The 25,643-nt window shown below is 39.1% G+C and overlaps 1 protein-coding gene across 3 annotated transcripts in view; it reads left to right on the top strand.

The window, feature by feature from the left end:
- Positions 1-21,661: 21,661 nt before the first annotated feature.
- The window catches only part of JAK2 (Janus kinase 2), a 136,777-nt gene continuing 132,795 nt past the window's right edge, over positions 21,662-25,643 (top strand). For all 3 annotated transcript variants that reach the window (XM_072597285.1, XM_072597304.1, XM_072597293.1), the window contains exons 1-2: positions 21,662-22,216; positions 22,551-22,623. The gene's annotated coding sequence lies outside the window, so the exon portion shown is untranslated. The remainder of the gene's footprint in view (positions 22,217-22,550; positions 22,624-25,643) is intronic.

Here is a 25,643-nt window from a genome sequence, read left to right as displayed (position 1 = left end):
TCCTTTCAACTCCAAAATCCTAGAAATGTGTCCTAAATCACTTAATGGATATAGAAATAATTTGAGCTTTCCTCCTCCTCCTCCTCCTTTTCCTCCTCCTCCTTTTCATTACCACTATTATTATTATTATCACCATTATCCACAGTTTTTCTCTATTACACGTAAATTTAAAATTTTTTTTTATTTTGAATTCCAAATTTTATTCCTTCTTTCCTTCCCTCCCTCCTCCTTGAGAAGGCTAGTAATTTGATGTAGGTTATACATGTGAAGTCATGCAAAACATATTTTCATATTAGTCATGTTGCAAAAGAAAACACAGACAAAAAAACAAAGAAAAATAATGAAAGCAAAAAAGTATACTTTGATCTGCATTCAGACTCCATCAGTTCTTTCTCTGGGGAAGGACTGCAATTTTCCTAAGTCCTTCAGAATTGTCTCAGATCATTGTATTGGTGAGAATAGCGAAGTTGTTCACAGTTGATCATCATACAATACTGCTGTTACTGTGTACAGTGTTCTCCTGGTTCTGCTCACTTCACTTTGCATCAGTTCATATAAGTCTTCCTAGGTTTTTCTGACACTATCCCGCTTGTCATTTCTTATAGAACGGTAGTATTCTATCACAATCATATACCACTACTTGTTCAACCATTCCTTTATTGATAGGCATCCCTCAATTTCCAATTCTTTGCCACCACTAAAAGAGCAGCTATAAATATTTTTGTACATTTAGGTCCTTTTCATTTGATGTCTTTGGGGTACAGGACTATTAGTGGTGTCATTGGGTCATAGGGTAGGCACTGTTTCATTGCCCTTTGGTAATAATTCCAAATTGTTCTCCTTAATGCTTGGATCAATTCACAACTCTACCAATTGTTGTCCCAATTTTTTCACATCTTCTCCAACATTTGTCATTTTCTTATTGTGTCATATTAGTCAGTCTGATAGGTATAAGATGATACCTCAGAGTTGTTTTAATTTGCATTTCTCTAATCAATAGTGACTTAGAACATTTTCATATTACTATGGATTACTTTGATTTCTTCTGAAAACTGTCTGCTCATATCCATTAACCGTTTAGCAACTGGGGAATGACTCATTCTTATAAACCCAGTTCTTTATATATGTGAGAAATAAGGCCTTTCTTTATTAGAGACGCTTGCTGCAAATTCTGCCTTCCCCTCCAGTTTCCTGCTTTTCTTCTAATCTTGGCTGCAATGGTTTTGCTTGTGCAAACCCTTTCTAATTTAATGTAATCAAAGCTATCCATTTTACATCCTGTAATGCTCTGTATCTCTTGTTTGGCTATGAATTCTTCCCTTATCCACAGATCTGACAGATAAAATGTCCATGCTCCCCTAATTAGCTTATGATATCACTCTTTATGTGTCAGTCCTATACACATTTTAACCTTATCTTGGTAAATGGTGTCTGATGTTGGTCCATACCTAATTTTTGATGAACTGCTCTATAGTTTTCCCAGCAATTATGGGTTAAGAACTCACTATTTGACAAAAATTGAGTTTATCAAACACTGGATTACCATGGTCATTTAGTACTGTGTATTATGTATTTAATCTATTCCACTGATCCACCACTCTGTTTCTTAGCCAGTACCAGTCTGTTTTGGTGATTACTGCTTTGTAATATCTAGTGTCACTAGGCTACTTTCCTTCATGTGTTTTTTTTTCATTGATTTCCTTGATATTCTTGATTTTTTTTCTTCCAGGTGAATTTTTTTTTCTAGCACCATAAAATATTTTTTGGTAGTTTGATAGGTATGGCACTGAATAAGTAAGTTAATTTAGGTAGAACTGTCATTTTTATTTAACTGACTTGGCCTGCCCATAAGCAATTAAAACTTCTCCAGTTGTTTATATTTGACTTTATTTTGTGAAAAGTGTTTTGTAATTATGTTCATAGAGTTCCTGGGATTTTCTTGACAGGTAGACTCCCAAGTATTTTTTATTGTCTGCAGTTATTTCACTCTTTCTTCTTAAGTGACAGCTAGCAATCCTATCCAACAGCAGACATTTTTAGGAATTTGTATCTGGGTTGGAAAAGGGCATCTAAGAGGAAATTATTTTGCAAGAACAATTCTAAAACTATTTAGTAATGAGAGGTGACTCAATAAAGGAAGTTCCTTGTGGTTTTCCTAGGCATATCTAGAGGGGAAAAAAAAGGTGACAAGGTCACTATCAAGGGCACAGTTCCGTAACTGAAAGCTTTAATTGGTTCCTACTTTACATTTTTTTTAATAAACAAGAAAAACTTACATTTAAACACCATCCTTAGCAAAATCTAGAAAATCTTTATTCAAGCTCAAAAAACAAAAGCAGAGGACAGAGTTAAAGTTTAGGTTGGCTAGGTGGCTCAGTTTAGGTTCTCTAGGTTTGAATTGAAAAGATTTATTCAAAACCCTAGGAAAGAAGGAAACTGCCCCTGAAGAGGTAGCAAGGATGACTTCAGATGGAGTTGGAATCTAAAACCTCATAGAACTGGAGTTGGAAGGGACCTTAGAGGTCTAGTGTCACCCCTTGATTTTACAGTTGAGAAAGCTAAATTCAAGAAAGGTCAAGTAACTAGCCTAATGTCATAGGTAGTACATGACAGGATTCAAACTCAAGTCCACTGGCTCTTAATCTATTCCTCTTACTCTTCTGATGCTATCTCTGTTGTCGTTTTTAGATTTGATTTTTAAGCTACTGAGGTCCTATATTAATTTCTCTTGGAAACTAATTTCTACCTCTCTCCTAAGTCAATAGAATGAAGGAGTTAGTATGTTGGAAATTTTAGTTTAAATTTTAGTTTTAGTTTGAGGTAATTAGTCAATCACCAGGTAAGGTTTTTGGAATATTCCTAATTTCATTGCTTATCTCATTGCCCAGAAGGACAGTAAGTAATGTCAAACACTAGCAAAGGACACATCCTGCCTTTCTGTTAACAACTGATAACTATTTTCATTTGTGTGTGTGTGTGTGTGTGTTCATGTGCACACTGGGTTTCTGCTGGAAATCTATTGAGTCAAAACAAAATGTATTTAATTTTTTCTAAATAAGAGGTGCCAAATTATGACTCTTAGCATTTCATATCTTTCTTATACCCTGAAGAGGATATCCCCACTCAAAATATGTTGTGTAGTTGCCTCCTTCCAAAAAACAAAACAAAACATGAATTACATAATTAACTCTTGTTCTTCTGACTACTGACTCTTCAGTAAATATGCATTAATGGAAGTAACATTTATTAGGGATTATCATTTGAGAATGTTCTTGGGGTTGAATTAATGACGATGATCTCTATTGTCCAAAGACTTTTCCAACTTCATTCTTTGATGGCTTTCAAATTCCTTGAGAACACTGCTAATCTAGGCTCCATGAACCCTCATCGCGCTTGGTAACCCAGAAATTGTTCAATGAAAATGTATTTCTAATACCCACCTGTCAAATGCAGATGACTTTTCGTGTGGAAATCATTGATTAACAGTGTAAGAATGTTCATAGAATGAATCATTTCTATTTTGTCACTGTCTTTGCTATTTTGATATATTGATAGAATAAAATAAAAATTTCATCAGTGTATTACTACCACCTGAGCAGGCTCCAACCCCTACACATTTGCTTTATTTGCATAATTATTGCTTGTTTTCTCATAAATTCCCTATTGAGAATTTACCTAATGAACTGAAGCCCTTGCACTTATTCTTTTCATATCTTAAGGACTGAGCCATAACCAGGACTAGAAATCAGGGCTTTGCTTCAGAGCATTAAATTTTACCAGGCACTAGCAACAATTGCTCTCCTTAAGCTGCAAAGTGTCTGGTTATCAAGTATAATTAATTAAAATAGACAGCTAACAAAAGGCCTTGGTGATCACACCTCATTTCCTCTGAGGTTTGATCCTGTTTCCTACTTCTCTCCCAAATCAGCCTGCATAGCAGTATTCCTCAGTCTTCATCCATGGGGATTGGTGTTGCAATATCTCTACCTCCCTCCCAGGGGTAGGGTATTACTTTCCCTCATGTTCCCCTCAGCTTATTTTGTTATGAAAAGTTGATTTGAGGGTCTATTGAGAGCAATAGCCTCCCGCTTGAACCAGACTCATTTTTTGCTTTTCCCCTGGTGCTGAAATTACTGGTGAGGTCTTTGCTTGAAGGTGACAATATCCCCCTTGGGCAGGCCATCTTTCATTTTCAGTGGAACCAATCTCCTTTTTCAATGACAGTCTTAAACATTATGCTATTAAAAATAGCTCTATGCTTGATGAATAGTTCAGCTGTAACTTGGGGCTCAAGCTTATGCATTTGCAGAAATCTTTCCTCATTAACTGAGTTAGCTAAGTGGCATTGTAGATAGAGCTCCAGGCCTGGAGTACTTTCTGAGTTCAAATTTAGCCTCAGACTAGTGCTAACTAGCTGTGTGATCCTGGGCAAGTCACTTAAACCTGTTTGCCTCAGTTTCCTCATCTGTAAAATGAGCTGGAGAAGGAATTGGCAAACCACTCCAATATCTTTGCCAAGAAAATCCCAAATGGGGTCACAAAGAGTTGGACATGACTGAAAAGACTGCAAAAGGACAACAACCCCTCATTACTGGAGGAATGATTCCATACCTGCATGGGTTGTCTAGAACTTAGGAGAGACTTGTTTTTCTGACCACTGGCTTCAAGAGGATATATATGATTTCAAGTTCTCTTCAGGAAGAAGTCTCTGGAAAGAAAGACTCTGGAAAGAAGTCAACATATAAAGGAATAAGTGAACATAAAAAGAAGCTAGCATCTTAAGTATGACCATATTTCCAATTTACCACAGTAGAGATGTCAGGAAATTTTCCCTATGGTCATATTGGGTTGTGTGTGTGTGTGTGTGTGTGTGTGTGTGTGTGTGTGTGTGTGTGTATCTCTGTCTCTGTCTCTCTCTCTCCCTCTGTTTGTCTCTATCTGTCTCTCATATATCACTCCTAATAAAAGCATATTTTGTGGCATATTCTAATCTGTCTAACTTCGTGGACTTCTGTTTGTTATTGGATTGGATAAATTGGTTTATTCAGAATTCAGTACATGTGATGGTTTTTGTATAACTCGCATTTGGTGGGGATTCAAGCTTTCAGATTTTTCTTGGATACTTCTACCTACCTAAAGGAAAGGAAAAAGGAAAACCAGGAAAAGTGATATGAAACTAAAATTTTACCCAGACTAGCATTATTTAGGGGACAGGAAGATAAAATTCTAGTCTGGTATATCCCCTCTGAAGAAAATGGGCCAGCCTCTTGGCTCCAATCTTCTCTTCCCCTCTAGGCAGGAATCAAAGTTTCCTTTGGAGAGGAGTGGATAAGATTCCAGAAATACTTCTACTGTGAACTGCATTTAACAGATCCATGTGGACATACACATAACTTACATGGATAACACAGTTTTACAGCTCAGTATTTTCCCCTTTGTTAATGCATTTTAGAGTCTTGATTCCACTGTGACCTATGGGATGGACACAAGGGTGTGCTGGTAAGTGTTTAACAATTGACTCAATGGGAAAAAAGTATATATGAAATATTTTTATGTTTAATCTGCATTTTTTACATTTTCTTGAACACTTTCTTAAGTCTAGACAATCACAAAAACAATAAATCGAATCCTGATATATAGTGTTTGCAGATTTCTAAGGTATAAATTCTTACTTGAAAGTTTAACAACTGACTCTCATAAACCAGTTCAAGCTGGCTCTAGCATACCCCTGGCAACTTGTACTGTGTAGTTCACATATATCTACATAAACTTCCTTATGAAACCCCTCTACCCACTTCATGCTTTGGTAGACATGGTAGGAAATGTTATCTTCTTTATGATTTCAAAGCTTTCCAAATTCCATTTGGTGAATATTTGTAAAGTACCTACTATGTGCAAAGTACTGTGCTAGTCACTAAAAATATATATTTTTAAAATTATACAGTCTCTTGCCTCAAGGAGCAAGGGAATACCAGGGGATAAACAACATGTACAAAAATAGGTATAATACAAGGTAGAGCATGATGGGAACAAAGAAGAGACCAAGACAAAGTTTTAGGAAAATCTTAGGAGAAAAAAAAAATCACTTTTAGCTGGGTCAGCTAAGGAAACTTTCATGGAGGTGAAACTACATTAAGCCTTGAAGAAAGAAATGAATTCTGAAAGACAAGATGACCGCTTTCCAAAGCACTCCTTTAAGATTATTCAAATGCATGGTGGTAATTGATGGCATGTCTAGGACAGGGAACAGCTTGTAGTTTAGTTTGGCTGGAATTTGGAATGTATAAGGAAATATAAAATAAGGCTGAAAATGTAAATACATACTGCCACAAATCTCTTGATAGCATCAAACATCAGGAAAGGAATATAGAAGTGCAATTGATATTGCCAATTTTTTTTTTTAAATAAGGGACTCATATATACTCCCCTTGATTGTGCCTTGTTATATAGGAAATGTTATCAGTCTCAAAATTCTGATTGTAAAAGATAATTCTGTAGGTGTGCAAGACTCTTAGGTTGATAATCTAAATGTCAAAGATTGCTGTTAGAAAGTCATTATAGTTCTTCCTGAAAAATAAAAATCATGGTATGTAATCTTTCCCTAATTAAATCATTTCTGTCTTCATCAGATGCTTCCAGGCCTACAAGAACCTATTATTTGTGCTAGGTCTATTTTGTATTCCATTTTTACTTTGGAAAAATATTGGATCTTAATTAGATGACACAATGGATAAAACAATGGACCTGGAGTTAAGCAGGTCTGAGTTCAAATATGGTTTCAGATATTATTAGCTGTATGACTCTGGATAGGTCATTTAACTCAGTCTGTCTCAGTTTCTTCATCTGTATTACAGGGATAAAAATAGCACCTATCTCCCAGAATTTTTGTGAGCATCAAAAGAGATGACATTTGTAAAGTACTTCATAAACCTTAAAGGACTATATAAATGTTAGCTATTGTTATTATTTTAAAAAGAAACGCTAATTGTTACTACTTGCCTTTTTTTACTGATTAACTTTGTCTTTTATTTAATGTCTTGGATAGAATGGAGAGGAATATAAAACACATCACTTCAGACATTGAGCATAAAACAATTCTCAAGGAAATAACTCAAAATCTGAGCACAATGTTTAAATCCAAACTGAAAGCCACATGTTAATTTATTTTTATAAGAAGGAGGAATAAGTCCTAGATTGAAGTCAATAAAGAATTAATTGGATAATATTGACACATTAAAGGAGCATATTTTAAATTTATAACAGATAGATTACAGGGCAAAGAACTTTTTCTAGCTCTGTGATTCTGGGAAAGTTAAATTTGGTTAAATTCTTAGCAAACATTTACGCATTGCCTACTGACATTAGTTACTGGAGAAGAAGAACAAAAAGAAGGAGGAGAACAAGAACAAGAAGATGAATGAGGAGGAGGAGAAGTGCCTTTTATCCAGGTACTTATAATTCACTTCCTTGATTGCAAAACAGGAATTTAAATACTGAACTCTTGGGAAAACTGTGAATCAATTGTTGCCAGCATCTTTGCAAAAGTGATACTTTATAAGCTCTTGGTATATAAAAACATAGACACAACCTAGTCACAGTCTTTCTGTAACCTAAGACTGGTTTAGAAGGGAATGGTAAGAGAGTTGAAACAACCAGATGATAGAGACATTGGCTGCTTACCAATTTATAAATGGACTTTATTCAAAGGAGAGAACATCACCATAAACAGGGTAGATTTCTCTCTGGAAACAAAGAGCCACTCAGAGTGAGCTAGCCAATGCTTTAGTAAAGCATCTAGTGGTCAGGTGATTTGAATGTAAAGAAGTCAGAATCACTGAGTCAGTCCAAATTGAAAGCATTCTTAAGTGGTACATACGTAACAGTCCCAGCTTTGAAGGAGTAGCTGCATAGTTGGGTCTGGGCTACTGATGATTTAGTGTTTTTGATAATAATCCTGAAGTTGGAGATCCATTATTTTATCCATCAGAGGACCTGGAATGACAGCATGGTGTGGTGGAAAGAGGACTGGATTCAGAGTTAAAGGACCATTGTTTGAGTTCTGACTCTGGTACTCATTATCTGTCTCATATTAGGCAAGTCACTTAGCCTCTCTGTGTCTCAGTTTCCTCATCTATAAGATGAAGAGATTGGAATGAATAATCTCTAAGGTCTCTTCCTGCCCTGAATCCTTATATGACCATTATAGTAGTTCCATTTTTAACTTAATTTGGTCATAATATAATGGGAGCTATTGTTTCTCTTTCTGCCTATTTCTTTCCTTCTTCCTTGAGCTTCCTTCTGTGCTAGATTTCCTTTATATTTATACATATTCATCAACATGTATGTGCATATAAAATATACTTATATATTATATATGCATATGTACATGTATGTATATTTGAACTTCCAGTGGCAGTGCTATCCACTTACCTGATCCTAGTTACCAAAAGATCCAGGCACTGGGAAGCCCCCTTCCCCCCTCAACTGGTGGTTATTTATGTACTCTGTCCAACATTAGAAGGAAGTATGGGGCAGTTGCCAAGTTCTTCATAATTCTCAAAGGGTGGGCAACTGTTGATTCTCCAGTTTCACTTCTCTCAGAGTGGTGCTGTAATCCTTAGTTTCGGGAATGTGGCTAGTGGGGATTTACCCGAACTAAATAGTTCTGAACCTCCATCTTGCTGGGAAACTTCCTCATTCAATTTGCTATATTTCACAGAGCTCTAGTCACACATCTAAGCCAAAATGGCACTCTGCCCTCCTCCTCCTCCTAAAATGATCACACACACAGATATACTTTGCAAGATACATTTTTTTGCCATGGAATCAATAACAGTAATAAAATAAATAAAGGAATGTAGTAACGTAGTAAAAGATCTACTACAAATCTACAATGAATCCATAGCTTTTCCCAGACTTAGTCAAACTTTAGGTATTTTATAGCCACAATTCCAAACCCAGGAGTTTTGTGAAAATTCATAGGGTAGACTGAATTAACATACTATATAATTATAGTGTTTATAGCTATAGCATGATAGACTACATATTTCAATTTAATTAAGAAAGAAAAGTCACCATAAAAAAAACAATAACACACATCTGGTCAACATAGAGAATGGTGTGGGGGTTTTTGGCATGTTTTGAATTGAGCCACAAAAACTACTTTAGTTAAGTAGAAATCATAAAGCAGAATTTTCTTGCCAAATAAAACTATTCTATGTTTTTTTCTTTGTGTCTTTAAGTTCTTACATGGACCTAAGTTAAGGTTTGGAATTTTCAGGCAGATGAAAAATAAACTAAAACACAAGAATTTCCTTATATTTTAGCAGGTATCCTTCCTCTTCCCCCCCCCATCCCTTGTTTTGGAACATTCCATTTTTATTCACCCACCTCCCCAATCACCCAATCACCATCCCTGGTGGCCAAGTTGATATTTGATACAGACTGATATTCTCTGCCTGTTTCCGGTTATGTATGATTGGGTTGAGTCCCATTTGTTGCAGAGCCAAAACTCCCTGGATGTACCAAAGGGATGACCCACCCCTCAGTGTTTCTCTTCTTTTCTAGCTTTGAAGCATGAGGACTATTTGTCCTATCTGGAACAGTAAGATGGGAGAAGGGTAAGAGTCTCATCTCCCCTCTGGTCTCATAGAGATTGAGTATATATCTTACCAAGGTAAGTTTCTGGGTATCATAGAGCCACCTCTTTTTCTCTTGTATTTCCTCCCTCAAGTAGGTGACTGAGCAGCCATCTTGAGATGGGTGAATCCAGGTGACTTTATGAGTTTCAAAACATTATGAAGTCTTTGAACACCAGCTGCCATGTCCATCAGAGCACTTGTAGTTAGTGTGATGGCAGCAGCTGCAGTAGCAAGAATGGGCTGGTGCCAAGGAAAGTGGCAGAATCAGAGAGAGAGGTGCCACTGGAATAGAAGATCATGCTTGGGGCACACTTAATTTTTGATCAGACTACATTCAGTAGAGATGAAATGAAAAACAGCCAATTAGTAACATTGCAAAATACTGTTTATGTCTCAGCGAGGCTTGAACAGAAGCCTACCTATCAACTGACTATACTAGTAGTCGTGAATAAATGAATTTTGTTCTAATCATTCTGAAATAAGTGCTAATTCTTTTATGCTTAATATTACCTATTATGAGTAGGAATAAACCTGATCCATACCTAATTCATGTTTGTACATTGGGAACCTTAAAAAAAATGAAATGATTCCCCTTTTGGGGAAACTCTTGACTAGGCTATATAGGCTAAAGCCCAAAATAGAACCATCACAGGAGTGGGGGTTTTAAGCCAATCTATATAAGACTTATAAGTAAAAAAGTAAGTCTACTTCCTCTATTGAGAAGTCAAACTTCTTTAGCAATGATTTAACAAAATCATAAGATCATGGATTGAAAACTACAAAGAACTTCAGAATACATCTAATCCAATCTCCCCATTTTACCAATAAGGAAACTAAAGCTCAGAAATGTTAGATGACTCGTCTGGGGTCACACAGATAATAAATTCCATAAAAGGGATTTGAATCCAATTCCTCTGGGTTTCTTTATGATTAGTAAAGAAAGAACCTATGTTCTTTCTATGAGCCCTGAAGATTTTTCATCCAACTAATCTGACTAATCTACAAGTTCTAATTATGTCCATAGTACTGTGCTAGTTCCAGGATTACAAAGATAAAATGAAAAATAGTTTGTGACTTTTTGGAGCTTGTGTTTTACTGAGAGAATACAACATATCAATATAAAAGTAAGCATTTTTGCTGTTCTTCAGGTGTGTCCCATCCTTCATGACCCCATTTGAGGTTTTCTTGGCAAAGACACTGAAATGCTTTATCATTTCCTTCTTTAGCTCATCTTACAGATGAGTCACAAGGCAAACAGAGTTGTGTGACTTGGCTAGGGTCACATAACTAATAAGTGTCTGAAGTCAGATTTGAACTGAGGAAGATATGTTTTCCTGACTTCAGGTCTGGCACTATATCCACTGTGCTACCTAGCTGTCCCAAGCAAGTATATACATAATAATTGAAGTCAGAGGAGAGTACAACTTAGTGGACCAGAAAAGGCTTTCTGAACCATGATAATGCCCATTGTGGGATTGTATCCTAAAGCGATCATAAAATTGGAAAAGGACCCACATGTACAAAAATATTTATAGCAGCTCTTTTTGTGGTGGCCAAGAACTGGAAATCGAGAGGATATCCATCAATTGGGGAGTAGCTGGACAAGTTGTGGTATATGAATGTAATGAAATACTATTATGCTATAAGAAATGATGAACAGGCAGACTTCAGAAAAACCTGGAAAGACTTATATGAACTGATGCTGAGTGAAGCAAGCAGAACTAGTAGAACATTATACTATATATATATATATATATATATATATATATATATATACATACATACACACACACACACACACACACACACACACACAATATCCAGTGTGCAAGAACTGATTTTGATGGACTTAGCCCTTCTCAGCAATGCACCTGAAACATTTCCAAAGGATTCATGATGCTAAAAATGACATCACCAGAAAAGTTTAAATGTATTTGTCTGCTATCTTGCAAATAGAATCAAAAAGACTTTAAAATGAAAAAAAATGGGGAAAAGAAGAAACTGCCTTTGTATAGCAACCAATCTAGATATCATAGACAATAGCTAAAATGGAGAAATGTCTACTGATGTAGGTAGAATTTCCCAGAAGATGAAATAAAAGAAAGGAGCCAGTAGTAAAACATCTGCCCTTCAGATATCTATATCAAATGTCAAAATCAGGCAACAAGTGGGATAAATTAGTTTCTCATAGTTATCATGGAGGCTTGATGAATTGAAACCCATGACAAGAATATGAGTGCATAGAGTTTTAGCTTATTCAAAAGAAACATGATAAATAAAAGGGTAGGGAGAACAATATTTGTATTTAAAAGCTAGATTCATGCAAAGAAATTCAGGAACCAAAATGGGAAAAAAATTTGGGAGATCAATGAGGAAGGGAGAAACAGAAGCATGATGGCTTTGACACCCCACTTGGACAGAAGATGACAATACTGTTTTATGATGAAGGACCTGCAATTATCTAGACATTTCCTGGTCTTTCTCTTTCTGCTAAAACCAGAGGACCTAATGCCTTTTTGAGTTGGCTTAAGGATTCTCCACCTTCAAAAGGTAGAGGAACTCATGAAGTAAAATTCTGTTCTGGATTTCATTCTCCCCAACAGGAAGGAACTGACTGGTTACTAGTATAGAAATGAAAGGAACTTTCAATGTGTTGTGATATGGTTTTGGTTTTTGGTTGAAGTATTTAAAGAAAATCTAGCTTTCCATAGGGCAGCTAGGTGATACAATGGATAGAATAGCAGACTTGGAGTCAGGAAGACCTGAGTTCAAATATGACTTTTGACACTTACTAGCTGTGTGACCCTTGGCAAGTCACTTAAGCCTTGTTTGTCTCAGTTTCCTCACCTTTAAAATGAATTTGAGAAGGAAATAGCAAACTATTTCAGTATCTTTGTCAAGAAAACCCCAAATGGGATCAGGTACAACTGAAATGAAATGAACAACAACAACAAAAACTTCCCATAGATATGTAACTAGAAAAAGGACCCATGTTTTCATAGAAAAATTATATATTAATATTATTATAAAAATAACATTGACATCATGGACTCCCTGAAAGGGTCTTAAGGACTACCAGGAATTCATGGACAACACTTTGAGAACCACTGGGTTAATATAGCTCCTAGATGTCGGGAAAGTAGATTTAAAAGGTCACAGAGGAAAGATCTTAGTCACATGGACTAAAATTCTGCAGGAGAAATAAGCCCAGGAGGAATGAGAATTCTCAACAATGAAATTCATTTTTAAAATGAGCCTTTATTTTATTTAGTTTTAGTTTTTGATGTTCACTTCCATAAGATTTTGAGTTCCAAATTTTCTCCCCATCTCTCCCCTCCCCCTTCAACAAGATGGCATGTAATTTGATACAGGCTCCACATCTACATTCATATTGAACCTCTTTTCACATTAATCATGTAAAGAAGAATTTGAAACAATGGGAGAATCCATGAGAAAGAAAAAACATACAAAAAAAGAAAAAAAAGAGAGCAACTGATATGCTTCAATCTGCACTCCACAGTTCTTTTTCTGAATGTGTGCAGCATTTTCCATCATGAGTACTTTGAAGGTGTCTTGGATCTTTGCATTGCTAAGAAGAAATGAGTCTATCAAAGTTAGTCATCGTGCATTGTGGCTGTTGCTGTGCATAATCTTCTGATTCTGCTCACTTCACTCACTATCAGTTCATTTAAGCCTTTCCAGTTCTTCTGAAGTCCCCCTGCTCATCATTTCTTGTAACACAATAGTAAAGAATAAAATTCTTAAAGACACAAAGAGAAACAATTCTGATGAGGAGGAAAAGCAAAAATTCCTTGAAGAGACTTATATGGATGTACAGAGTACTCACCAACCACATTAGGTTTTTAAAAGTTACATTCTGAAGATGGAAGCAAGGTCAGGTAAAAGAAGACAATTATAGAAATATAGCATCGTGTAGAGAATAATGTCAGGAAGGCCAAAATTCATAATGAGTTAAGACTGGTAAAGGCAACTAAGGACCACAAAATCATTGTGTGGTTTCTTACGTTATCTTGGGAAAAAGAGGAATATCAAAGAAGAGACAGGTTAGACAGGAAAATGTTCATTTATGAGTGAAAGAAGGTAGACTCAGAGCTATTTAGTCTGTATGTGATTGTATACTGTTTTTATCAGTGACTTGGATAAAGGCTTATATGGTAAATTGCATTCAATTGGCAAATGACACAAAGCTCAGAAGGATAATCAACACAGGTTGGATCTAGCCTATTTCTTCTTTTGGATGTGTGTGTGTGTTTGTCCTTCATTGCCAAAGAAGACCATGCCATCAGAGAAATGATGACATGTACTTGACTTTGTTTTGAGTGAGGGAGGACTGTGCAGGTCACCAGCCTCACTTCTCCTCCAGAGCCATCTGAATCCAGTGACCAGATATTCATCAGGATGACTGGAGATGACCCAGGATGAGGCAATTGGGGTTAAATGACTTGGCCAAGGTCACAGCTAGTGAGTGTCAAGTGTCTGAGGTGAGATTTGAACTCAGGTCCTCCTGACTCCTACACTGGTTCTCTATCCACTGGACCACCTAGCTGCCCCATTTAGCATGATATTGAATAGCAAAAAACGCAAAGTCTTGCACATGGGTGGAAAAAATAAAACAAATGTAAAGTGGTGGAGACATGGATAGATAACAATTATTCTGAAAAGGATTTAGAGGTTTTAGTAGACCCTGAAGACAGGAAGACTCATCTTCATGAGTTCAAATCTGGCCTCAGACACTGTGTGACCCTAGGCAAGTCACTTATCTTGTCTGCCTCAGTTCCTCATCTGCAAAATGAACTGGGGAAGAAAAATGGAAAACCACTCCAGAATCTTTGCAAAGAAAATCCCCAAAATGGGATCACAGAGTCAGATGCAACTGAAAAATGACTCATTCACAACAACAAGCTCAGTATGAGTCATCAATGTGATGTGGCAGCCAAAAAACTGGTGAATTCCTAGGCTGCATTAGAAGGGCCATCACTTAAAGGAATAGGAAGATGATAACGTCATTACCTTATGCTCTTGTCAGATCTCATCTAGAGTATTATCTTTAGTTCAGACAACTATCAATTAAGGACATTGATAAGCTGAAGAATGTCCAGAGCTAGACAACCAGGGTGGTGAAGAGATTTGAGTCTATTTTACAGAAGCACCATATGAAGGAAGCGGGCATACTAAATCTGAAGAAGATTCAGGGAGAACATGGCAGCTGTCTTCAAGTATTTGAAGGGCTAACATGGAGGAGGAAATAGACTTGTCCTGTTCAGTCCCTGATGACAGAATTGAGAGAAAATTGCATGGAGGTCAGTTTAGGCTTGATATCAAGAAAAACTGCCTAGCAAATATAGTTACATAAAAAAGGAATGGCTTGTCTCAAGAGGTGGTGAGTTCTCTGTTCTTGGAGGTCTTCAGGCAAAATTTGGACAGCCAATAGTTTGGTTTGTTATAGTGGGGATTACTTCAAGTAAAAGCTAGACTAGATGGCTATAGATATATCTTCCAACTTTCAGATTCTGTGATTTTTCTTTTCCTTCTGTTTTCTCTGCCCAAAAAAATGACTTTTGGACTGAAAAGACAGAACAAAAATATCTAATAGATATTTGATACCCATTATAAGTAAGAAAATAGTAAGGGAGCACCTAGTTGTCCTTGAATAATTTAAGTAACCTGGCTCGGTCTGTCAGTCATCTGGTATTTATTCAGGGCCTACTGTGTGCTAGGCACTGTGTTAGAAGGTGGGCCAGATGATTACATCCTAGAGCGCTAAAACACTAGAAGATGTAAATACTGATTGTTAGCAATACTTGAAAAAGTATGGAGAACAAAAGAAGTATATCATGTTACTGGAGAAAGACAAATGTCCTGATTTCTGAAGAAGAAAAAGGAATGGAATCTGCAAACTGTAGTTCAGTGAGTTTGCCTTTAATTCCTGGTAAAATCTGAGAATATATTATTTAAGAGATGGTTAATGAGCATCTGGGGACGGAAGTGGCAATCACAAAGATTTGGAATAAGAGCAATTCATATCAGATTAACTTAATTTCTTTTTCTTTTTTGACAGGGCTTTTAAACTAGTATCTTAGGAGAATTCTGTAAATACAGTATTGCTTATCTAGATTTTAGAAAAACACTCAGTAAGCTATTTCATTCTATTCTTGTGGGAAAAATAAAGAGAAATGGATTAGATGATAGATGTGTTTGGAGCTGGTTGAATGGCAGACCTTGACTAGTCATTTATAGTTAATGTAACATGAACTGATGCAAATGGAAGTGAGAAGAACCAGGAGGACCTTGTACATGGTAATAACAATATCTTACAATGAAGAATTGTGAACGACTTAGGTAGTCTCAGCAATACAATGTTCCAGGACAATCCCAAAGGACTCGTTATCTACCTCCAGAGAAAGAAATGATCCATTCTGAATACAGATTGAAGCATACTGTCTTTCTTCCTTCCTTCTTCCTTCCTTCCTTGCTTCCTTTTTTTATTTGGGTCTTCTTGTACAAAATGAGTAATATGGAAATGTTTTACATGATTGCACATGTGTAATCTGTATCAGATTCCTTACCTTCTCATGGAAGAAGGAGGAGATGGAAAGGAGGAAGAGATAGAATTTGGAATTCAAAACTTTTAAAAAAAATGTTTAAAATTGTTTTTTAACATATAATTGGGGGAAAATAAAATATTATAATTTTTAAAAATAGTTAATGTAAGGAGGTCTCCAGGGAAATGTCCCAGTAATTTTTACTTGGCACTTTGCACCCTTTCATCAGTGACTTCCTTATCAAATTTGCAGAGCATAGAAAGCTGTGTATGACAGATAAGATGACAAGTGATAGTATCAGGATCTAAAAAAAGATTTGGGTCATATCCAATAAGATGAACTTTAACATGGATAAATATGAAATCTTATATTTGGGATAAAAAACAACAACTTTATAAGGTGGGGAAAGCACAGCTAGACAATAGTTTGTCAGAAAGAAGATTGAGGTGGTGGTAGTATGGCTTTGATGATCAGTAAGTGCAATATGAGTTAGTGGTATAATACATTAGCCAGAAAAGCTAATTGCAATAAGGGAGGCATCACTTCTAGGAAAAAGATGGTGATAGACTCATATTTTGCGCTGTTCATGCCATATCTTGAGTATTATGTTTAGTTCTTAGCAGCACAGTTTAGGAAAGTCTTCATTAAGCTAGAGATGGTAGGTCACCAGAGTGGTAAAAGGCCTTGAGTTTATATCATACAAGGATGCATTCATTTAATTAAATCCAGCTTTCATTAAATGCCTACTATATCACAAGCACTCCATTAACTACTAAAAATTAGAACTAGGGATCAGGATCTTTCATAAAATGTCTCCCCAGGAAAAAAAAACAAGTCCTTTTGACTCTTTTTACTTTAAGGAGGGAAGTACCCAAATGTAAGTCATTTCCAATTTTCCTATGCAGTTGTGGAGAGTCTGTATTATATCTTATATAAAAAGAGAAGTCCAATCAAAAAAGTCCTTTAAAATAAAGCATTTATAAGGCACCTACCATATATATTTTTTAGGAACTGTGCTCAAATACTGAAAATACAGAGACAAAAATGAAATATCTCTTGCTCTCACGGAGCTCACACTTTGCTAGGGGACACATATCTACATATAAGTAAATACAATGTTTTTTTTGTGGGGGGAAGACACTATCTTTTGGGGGAATCAGGAAAGCCTCCATAGGGAGAAACAGTGCTTGAGCTAAACATTGAAGAACATTATAGATTTAGGAGAAAGGGGTGAGAAAGGAATGCATTCCACATATGGAAGTATGGGGGGCAGGGGAACTCTGTTCTAAGGTCTCCTTTCTATATCTCCTCTCGGTGAGAATCAACTTCCCTGGGTTTTGCTTTTCATCTCTATGAAAACAACTCTTAGATCTTGATATTCAGCTATAATCTATTTTTTCACAACACCATGCCTATTGTATAGCTCCACCTGGATGCCTCATAGGCATCTCAAATTCACCGATATCCAAAATGGAACTCATTATCTTCCTCCATCTTAAAACTAACTCCTTCGTTAAATTTCCCTATTTGTCTTTGGAATTACCCTCAACCACCTTCTCCCTCTTCTAGAAACAGTATCCCAAACCTGGTTGTGTGGCCTCCCTCTTAAGCTGGTTTATAATGTTCCCTTTCCAATCCATCCTCCAAAGCTGACAAATTACCAAAGTAATCTTCCTAAAGTTTATCTCTCTCCTTTCCTAAATTATCAAGTATATTTCTATGTGTTTATATGTTGTACCACTCCAGTAAAATGTAATTTCCTTGAGGTCAAGAACTGTTTTTTTTTCTTTTTGTAGCAGTTGTGCCTAGCACAGTGCCCTGCTTATATGAGGTGCTTAGGTAATACTTGTTGGATTGGAACTTTCCCTCTTGAACATTTAGGCAGTCTTCATCTTGTGCACTTAGCAATGCCTAAGCAGTGATATAACTAGTGGCAGTGAATATCTGTAGTTTGAATACTTGAGTAGCTATCTATTCTTTGGTTTCCAACTTTCATTCAAATAGCTTGACTTCTTATTGATACAGACTAATTTTCATTCTTTGTATTTTCAGCTAGGAAGACCTGGGTTCTCAGCCTGCTTCTGGCAAATGCTAGCCTGTGTGACCCTATGCAGGTCACTAATCTGTCACTTTTTAAAACTATACATTACAGAGAAGGTACTGACCTGTACGGGTAGAAGTTTCATCAAGCATGAGTTTCTCATATTAATGAAACCACAGGCTTCATCCCTAATATCTATACTTTCAATAGAAGGCTGTGAAACTTGGCTGATTTCCGTTGTTGTTTAACTTGTCGGGATCACATTTCTTCCATTCTATTTTGCAGACAATGGAAAGCCCCATGTGCATATTGCAGCTGAAATTATGGTTCTCAATTTAATTTTGTTGTTGTTAGAAATTTTCTCACATATGCAGACATGGGGGACAACTTGTACAAAGTCTGGATGACTGGAGATGACATACAGAGAATATTAAGTAAGCCAGTTTGGCTGGAATGTGAAGTGCATGAAGAAAGTAATTATTTGTAATGTTAATGTAAGGTTAATGGCGGGTGGGGGAAGAGTTAAAGATCTTCCCTGCCCATTAAGAGGCCTCAATATCTTTTGTTAATTTCTATTGAGGCTTTAGGTCAGAGAGTCCTGCCCTCCAGCTTTGAAAAGCTAAAGTCTAAGGTGAGGTTTTACTTTGGGGCTTACTCATTGGAAGTGTTTGTTTGGCCAGATGAGACTCTGGGCAGCTGCTAAGGAGCCCCCTGGCTTTGAAAACCCAGATGTTGGTGCTTTTCTCTGTGGTAACTTATGTATGTATGTAATGGGCAGACAGCTGGATCTGTCTGTTGATCTCTGATGTATGTATTGCTTATAGTCAGACCGTTGGAAGCCCTGTCTGTTGATCTTTATTTCTCCATTTGTATTTTCTCTGAAGGTCAGGGTGCTGACTTTTTCCCCTCAATTAACGGAATGATATATGTGCTTGACTACAGTGATTGTTGACCCCCTCAAAAGTTGCTTTCCTTTTAGAAAAGCAGATCTAAAAACCTGTACAGCAGACCCTCCTGTGTATGCCAAGGTCCTTGCTAATACATTACTGTATAATAAACCTGGAACAGTTGTGGAGGCCCTGAAACATCTAACAGAAGAGTTTCAGTTTTATTGTAGTGGCAAGAAGGAGCCATCAGAATTTCTTGAGAAGACTTTCATGGTCAGATGTGTGCTTGAAGAGTATCACTTTGGCAGTAGTGTGGCAGATAGATGGGAAAGAGACAGGAGACAAGAAGCCCAATTAGGAGGTTATTAAAATAGGCTAGATGAGAAGTGGTAAGAACCTAAACTAGGGTGGTAGCCATGTTGAATAGAAAGAAGGGGACAGATGCTAGAAATGTCATGGAGGTAGAATTGCTTAGACTTGACAACTGATTGGATATGAAGAGAGATGAAGAATAAGGTTTCAGAGAAGATTTTGAAATTGGGAACCTGGGTTACTGGAAAAATAACAATGCCTTTGACATCAATATGGGAGTTAGGAAGATGTGGTTTTTTTTTTCAGAAAGAAATGTGGAATTTAAGATGCATAGAGGACATCCAGTGGCAGTTGATGATGTGGGACTTTATCTCAATATAGACTAGATCTACATGCATACATATTAGGGAGTTATTTATACAGAGATAAATCCATGGGGATCTGATGAGATTCTTGAGAATGTATATATATATACATATATATATATACACATTGTATGTATGTATGTATGCATGAATACATGAGGGCCAAGAACTGAGACTATGTTGGGATGGGAGATGGAAAAACAGTGAGAAGTGACCCTCAGAATTAGTGACCAGGACCTGTAGGATGATCTAACAGAGGAACTTGAGAAGGAAAGTCCAGAAATCAAGGAGGAGAATGGAGAGTGTCACAAAAACATAGTAAAAAGAGCTCCACCAACAGTGTGAAATGCAGCAGAATGATGAGGATTGAAAAAGGCCATTCGGTTTGGTCATTAAGAGATCTTTAGTTACTTCAGCTTAAGGACTGGCTAGAAGAAAGCCATGGGAATTAGAACTAGAAAAGATATCAGAGATTAATATTACTATATTATTCATAATATACTATTTAGAAATGCTTTAAAATTTGCAAAGCACTTTACATATCATAGCAACTGTGAAGTGGGGGCTATTATTATTTCCCCTTGACAGCAGACTCAGAAGGGTTGTCACTTGCCCAGCTGGTAGGATTCGAACTCGGGGTCTCCTTCTGACACCCCAAATCCCATGCTCCTAGCTCTGACTCCACTGCGCCACCTAGCCGCCTATCTAGTTTAAACCTCGCAGATGTGGACATCAGCTCAAAGACTGACAGGGCTGGGATTCACTTGTTGGACAGAACCAGCATTAATGGCCACGGAGAGACCTGCTGCCGCTAGTGTGTATCCTTGGCACTTAGTCAGTGCTTGTTGTCTGGCCCTGCTTTTACCAGAGGAGTCCACTTCGCGGTCACTCTGGTGCGTCTCGACACTGGCCATGGCAGAAGCTACCTTTATTATCTTCCAGACTTTCCTCGCCCCTCCCTCTCCCAGCCCCCACCAACGCCCCCTCCCCGCTCTGGTGCAGGCTCGGAGGTGGCCAAACGACGCCAAGAGCTCCCTGCCCCCTGGTTGGCAGACACGAGGTGCCCTCTGCCTCCCTCAATGCCAAGATGCCCCGGGAGGGGGGCCGCAGAACGTGGAAGCGAAAGCAGCAGGAAACAAGCGGGAGGGAGAAGGGAGGGAGCCTGTCCCTGCGGCCGCGGTTGGCTTTCTTCCCGCGCCCCAGCCGTCCCTCCCCAGCCTGCGCGACGCCTGGCTCTTCCCCTCCGTCGCGGGGCAAGGGTGGAAAGCCAACTGGAGGGGCGCGGAGGAATGCCGACCACAACACAGCCCTCGCCCAGGCCCCATTTCCTCCTTCCCCCTCCCCCTGCCTCACGTTCTGCCGCCAAGTGGGGGTGGCTGGAGGCCGCGCTTCCTTCTAGGCCTTCCCCTCCCCCACCCCACCCCCACCCTGCCCCCTTCAGCTTCGAAGGCCGGAGCGCGCGGCCCTCGCGGCTTCTCTTCCCCACGGGCGGGCCGGGGAAGCCCGGCTGGCATTTCTCGGTGGGTTGGTAGGTCTGTCTGTCTGTCTCTCCGACGGCCCGACCCACCCCCGGCTGCTCCTCTATATCGCCCCCCTCCCCATTTCTTACTCTCCCTGCCTCCCTCCCTGTCCTTCTCCTTCCCCCCCTTCCTCTCTCCCTCCCCCCCGCAGTCTCTCCCAGGTTCGCCCTATCGCGGTCCCGGGACGCGCACGCGCGGACTCGTGCGGGAGCGAGCCCGGCCCAGGAGGGCGGGGGAGGCTCGCCCGCGCTCCCCCTTCTCTGTCGCTCTTCTGTCGGCCCTCGCTCCTGGAAGCAGAGGCAGAGTTCTTAGCGCGGCGCTGGAGCAGCTGGGGGGAGAGGAGGACGAGGAGGAAGGGGAAGAGGAAGAGACTGAAGAGGGGGGGGTGATGACGGCGACGGGCTCCCTCCTTCCTCCTGTGCTCGCCTGAGAGGGAGCTCAAAAAGAAGGACGCAGCCGGCGCCGAGGAGGAGCGAGGAGCCGACGGGAGCGGCCGCGGCCAACGTCGTCTGCCCGCCGCGGGCCCGTAGGCGCCGGGCTCGGCGGGCGCGTCCGTCTGTCCTCCTCTCCGCCCGGGCCTCGTCGGCTCGGGCGCTAGGTTCGGGACAGGCCTAGAGGAGGCGGGGCGGGCGGCGCTGGGCTCGCGGCTGCTGGGTCCGAACCTGCGCTTTCTGCCCCCGCCGCTGCGGGGATGTGACCGGGGCCGGCTGAGAGAGAGTCGGAGGCGGCCCCCCAGTCCGGCGCCGAGCCCCCCGGGGGGGAGGGGTCAGCCCGCCCCTCCCCTCCTTCCCTCTCCCCTAGGTCCTTCCTGTCCTTCCTCCGTTTCTCGAGGCCGAGGACCGAGTGACAGGCGTACACGGAAGCGGCCAGCCAGCTGGAGCCAGCGGGTGAGTGAGCGGCCTCCTTCCGGGGACCCGCACCCCCCCATCCCCCGAGGGCTTCATCCTGGGGCTGACTCCCCAGGGACCGAGCTCTGACCCCCGCCTTGCTGTCGTCGTCAGAATGGTTAACTTATGACCCTGCTTTCTAGGGGAAAACCTCGGTTCTGCTGGATTTCCTTCCTTTGACCTATTTGCGTTATATTTGGACTCGGCCTCCCCTCCCTGGCTTGCTTGGGGGTGGAGGGAGGGCAGTTACTGTTTTAAAATATGGTAACAGTTGAGAAATCATCAGTTATCCCCTCCAGGGTTCTTCTGTAGTAACTGTTGCTTCTTTGTTTAGGTTTCAGAAGTAGAGAGAACGAGATGTGACCTGTTGCACTGGGCAGGGGGGCCCTTCTCTCTTCCACCAGACGGTATGTATCAACTTAAGCTGCAAGTGTTACAAATGTCCCCAGAGAGAGTTGCGTGGGAAGGTAGGAGAAGCAACAGTTGATCCAGGAAAACATAAATATTGTACTTTTGTTCTTGGTTTTAAGTGGTTAGACCTTTATGATTGCTTTGGAGCCACTTTGAAACCTTTGCTGCCGGTTTTTACAAGTGTTATAGGCTTAAAGAGAAAAGTGAATGTTTTCTGCTATCTTTTCCTCCCAAGCTCTGAGGCTTTATAAAGTGTCAGGGTTTATCTTGCAGAGTGGAATGTTTTCAAGAAAGGAAAGATAGATATTTGCAAACACGTTCATCTTGCAGCTGTTGAGTTTTGCAGTACTTGTGTTAGAAATGTTACAAGACTTTTGGATGTCTTTTTATGCCTTTTTTTGAAGACCTTTTATGCCTTTTTAAAAAACTGGGGTGGATTTGAAAACCCATCGGTTTTTTTTCCTGTCTCAGGCTAGGTGGTTACTCAACTGTCAGGCTGATCGACTTAATCTGATTCTGAATGGGAGGGAGGGGAGATTGGTTTTGGGGGAGATGTAGAGTGTGGAAAAAGGAGGTTGGAAGTGAGACAGAGAGAAGAGCCATTCATAAGGATTACTTTTGGCTTCATAACCGTTTTATACAGACAAGTTGGTTGGGCAACCAGTAAGTTTTCTGATGTGACACCCTGCAGATTTTGCGGTGTGAATAATTCCCTTTTCTTCTAGTTCCAGCCCTCCAAAATTTAAACTTGATTGTACATACACTTTTGTGAAGTCATATCACAGATCTTTAGTTTGTAGGCCTACATTGTTTTAAATATATATATTATTTGAGAACAAAATATCTTTTTGCAGGATAGTAGGTAGTATGATTTGTTGTTATAGTGATATGCACCGTTTGGGAAGCAGGGATCAGATTATATATTGCCTAAATCTCTTTAATTTATTTTAGTGGTATTCTTCTGGTGGTGTTGAAAGAGGGGATATGCATAGTGGGGGGATGTAAAAGAGACCCATTGAATGAGAGGATAATAAAAGGTGATATACCACTTGCTACAAATTTCTTTTTCTCTGGGAAGGGGAAGGGAAAGAGACTTTTAGGCTTTCAACTTTTTGAGGAGTTTTAATAAATACATTTTAAAAACTGGACTGTGATCTCATTGGTGTAAGGAACTCCTCATAAAGAAACTTCCTCTACTTAGTCTCCAACTTAAAGTCTTAGTGAATTGCCTGGTATACAGAGGTTGTGACTTGTTCAAGGTCACACAACCAATATGTGTCAAAGGTGAAGCTTGGACCCAGGTTTTCTTGAATCAGATTCGCTTTCTTTGCACCATACCAGAATGCGGGCATTGTTGTATAATTGAGTAGAATAGTTAAGTTTATTTTTAGAACTTAAGAAGCCCTACTGAAATTGATTAATGTATATAGGAGCAAAAGTACTGCGTAAATATAAGTTATTAATATTATCCTCCATGATCATTGCTTCTTTGAAGCCACCCAGCCTTGGGCCTTCATGATGTGACAGTTCGCGTGAATCTGCCATCACAACCTTATCTTCCGCTACTTCTCTCCAAAGTTCTCCATTTCAGTGAAATTGTTCTGCTGATTAATCCCAAAAATGCCTCTTCCAAATGAGGAAGAAGGCAAATGAAGACATGTTAAGACTAAATTGTGGAGGACCTTGGATTCCAGGCTTTATAATAGGAACTTTATCCTATAGGCCATGGGAAACAATTGAAAGCTTTATAGCAGGGAACATGATGAAAAATATGTTTTGAGAAGACTGATCTTATGCTAGTGTTAAGTACAAGGGAAGATTGCAAAGAGGAGTGATGTGCAGATATGGAGACAGTGATTTAGGTAATGAGGGATCAAATCAGGAGGTTAGCAATGGGCATGAAAAAAGGGAAAAAACCAGAGATAACTGCAAAGGAAGACTGTAAGATGGAGAGGAGGTGTATTCATGCTTGGGACTAAGGTTTTGACCCTGGGAACCATAGCCCCTAGCATAGCACACACTTGCACTCAAGAAATATTTGAATGAATAAGAATATTTTTGAGAAGATTAAGGAAGTTAAGGCCAGTTGGAGAGAGACTTAGTTCAACTTTAGAGAAAGAGAAGTTCACTTTAAAATGATAGGGAGTGAGACATGCAGTGGAAAAAATATAATAGGCAATTGGAAATATGTAGCTGTAGAATTAAGAGAGATCAAGGCTGGAGATAGAGTATAAGATGAAAAGGCAATAAATTTGAATGTCAGTCACCATATGACAGAGAAGAAAATTTTATCCTGTGCTAAGAACAAGGAATGACATGTAGATGACTGGAGTGGCTAGATGATATCCTTGTGATACCAGGAAAAATCTAAAAAAGCCCTCTCATCCACATTGGGTGGATCCTGTAGTGAAATTTTGGGAGGACATGGATGAGAGTTGCTCATGATGGACAGGCATGAATCAATGGGTTGCAGTCCATATTGTTTTCAGGGAGCTCCCACATCAATGATATCAAAGATTCATTTAAATATTGAGAGTACCTTAGAGACCATCTAGTCCAGACTTCATTTTGCTATGGAGGACTGAGCCATGGAAAATGTTTATATTTAAGGAGTAGGTAGAGGAAGAAATGCAAGAGAAGGAGAGAGGTAGCTGCAATGTGTGATATCAGGGAAATCAAGGGAGAAAAATAAATATTAATAATGTCATGCTATAAGAATAACTAAAGAAAAGGAGACCTAAGAATAGGCTATTGGTAAGCTAAGTTCAAGACTTTCTGCTCAGGGTTATTAATGCTGAAAATTTCAGGCAGAATGAAAGTAAGATATTTTTAATCCAGAATATTTATTTTTTTATTTTTAATCATTTAATCATCCTAAAATCATGCTGCATCCTATTAACTATACTTATTGACATTGTGCATGTGTGAGTTCTATATTCAGATGACAGTAACTCAGCAATATGGGGTTTTGAGCATTTGTCTCATGGGGAATCTGAAGAAAATTACTAAATCATAG

This window comes from Notamacropus eugenii, chromosome 1, assembly GCF_028372415.1.
Source record: "Notamacropus eugenii isolate mMacEug1 chromosome 1, mMacEug1.pri_v2, whole genome shotgun sequence".
In the NCBI taxonomy this organism is placed as follows: Eukaryota; Metazoa; Chordata; class Mammalia; order Diprotodontia; family Macropodidae; genus Notamacropus; species Notamacropus eugenii.
Note: the sequence above shows the minus strand (reverse complement) of the source record. Positions and strands in the feature narration are given on the sequence as shown.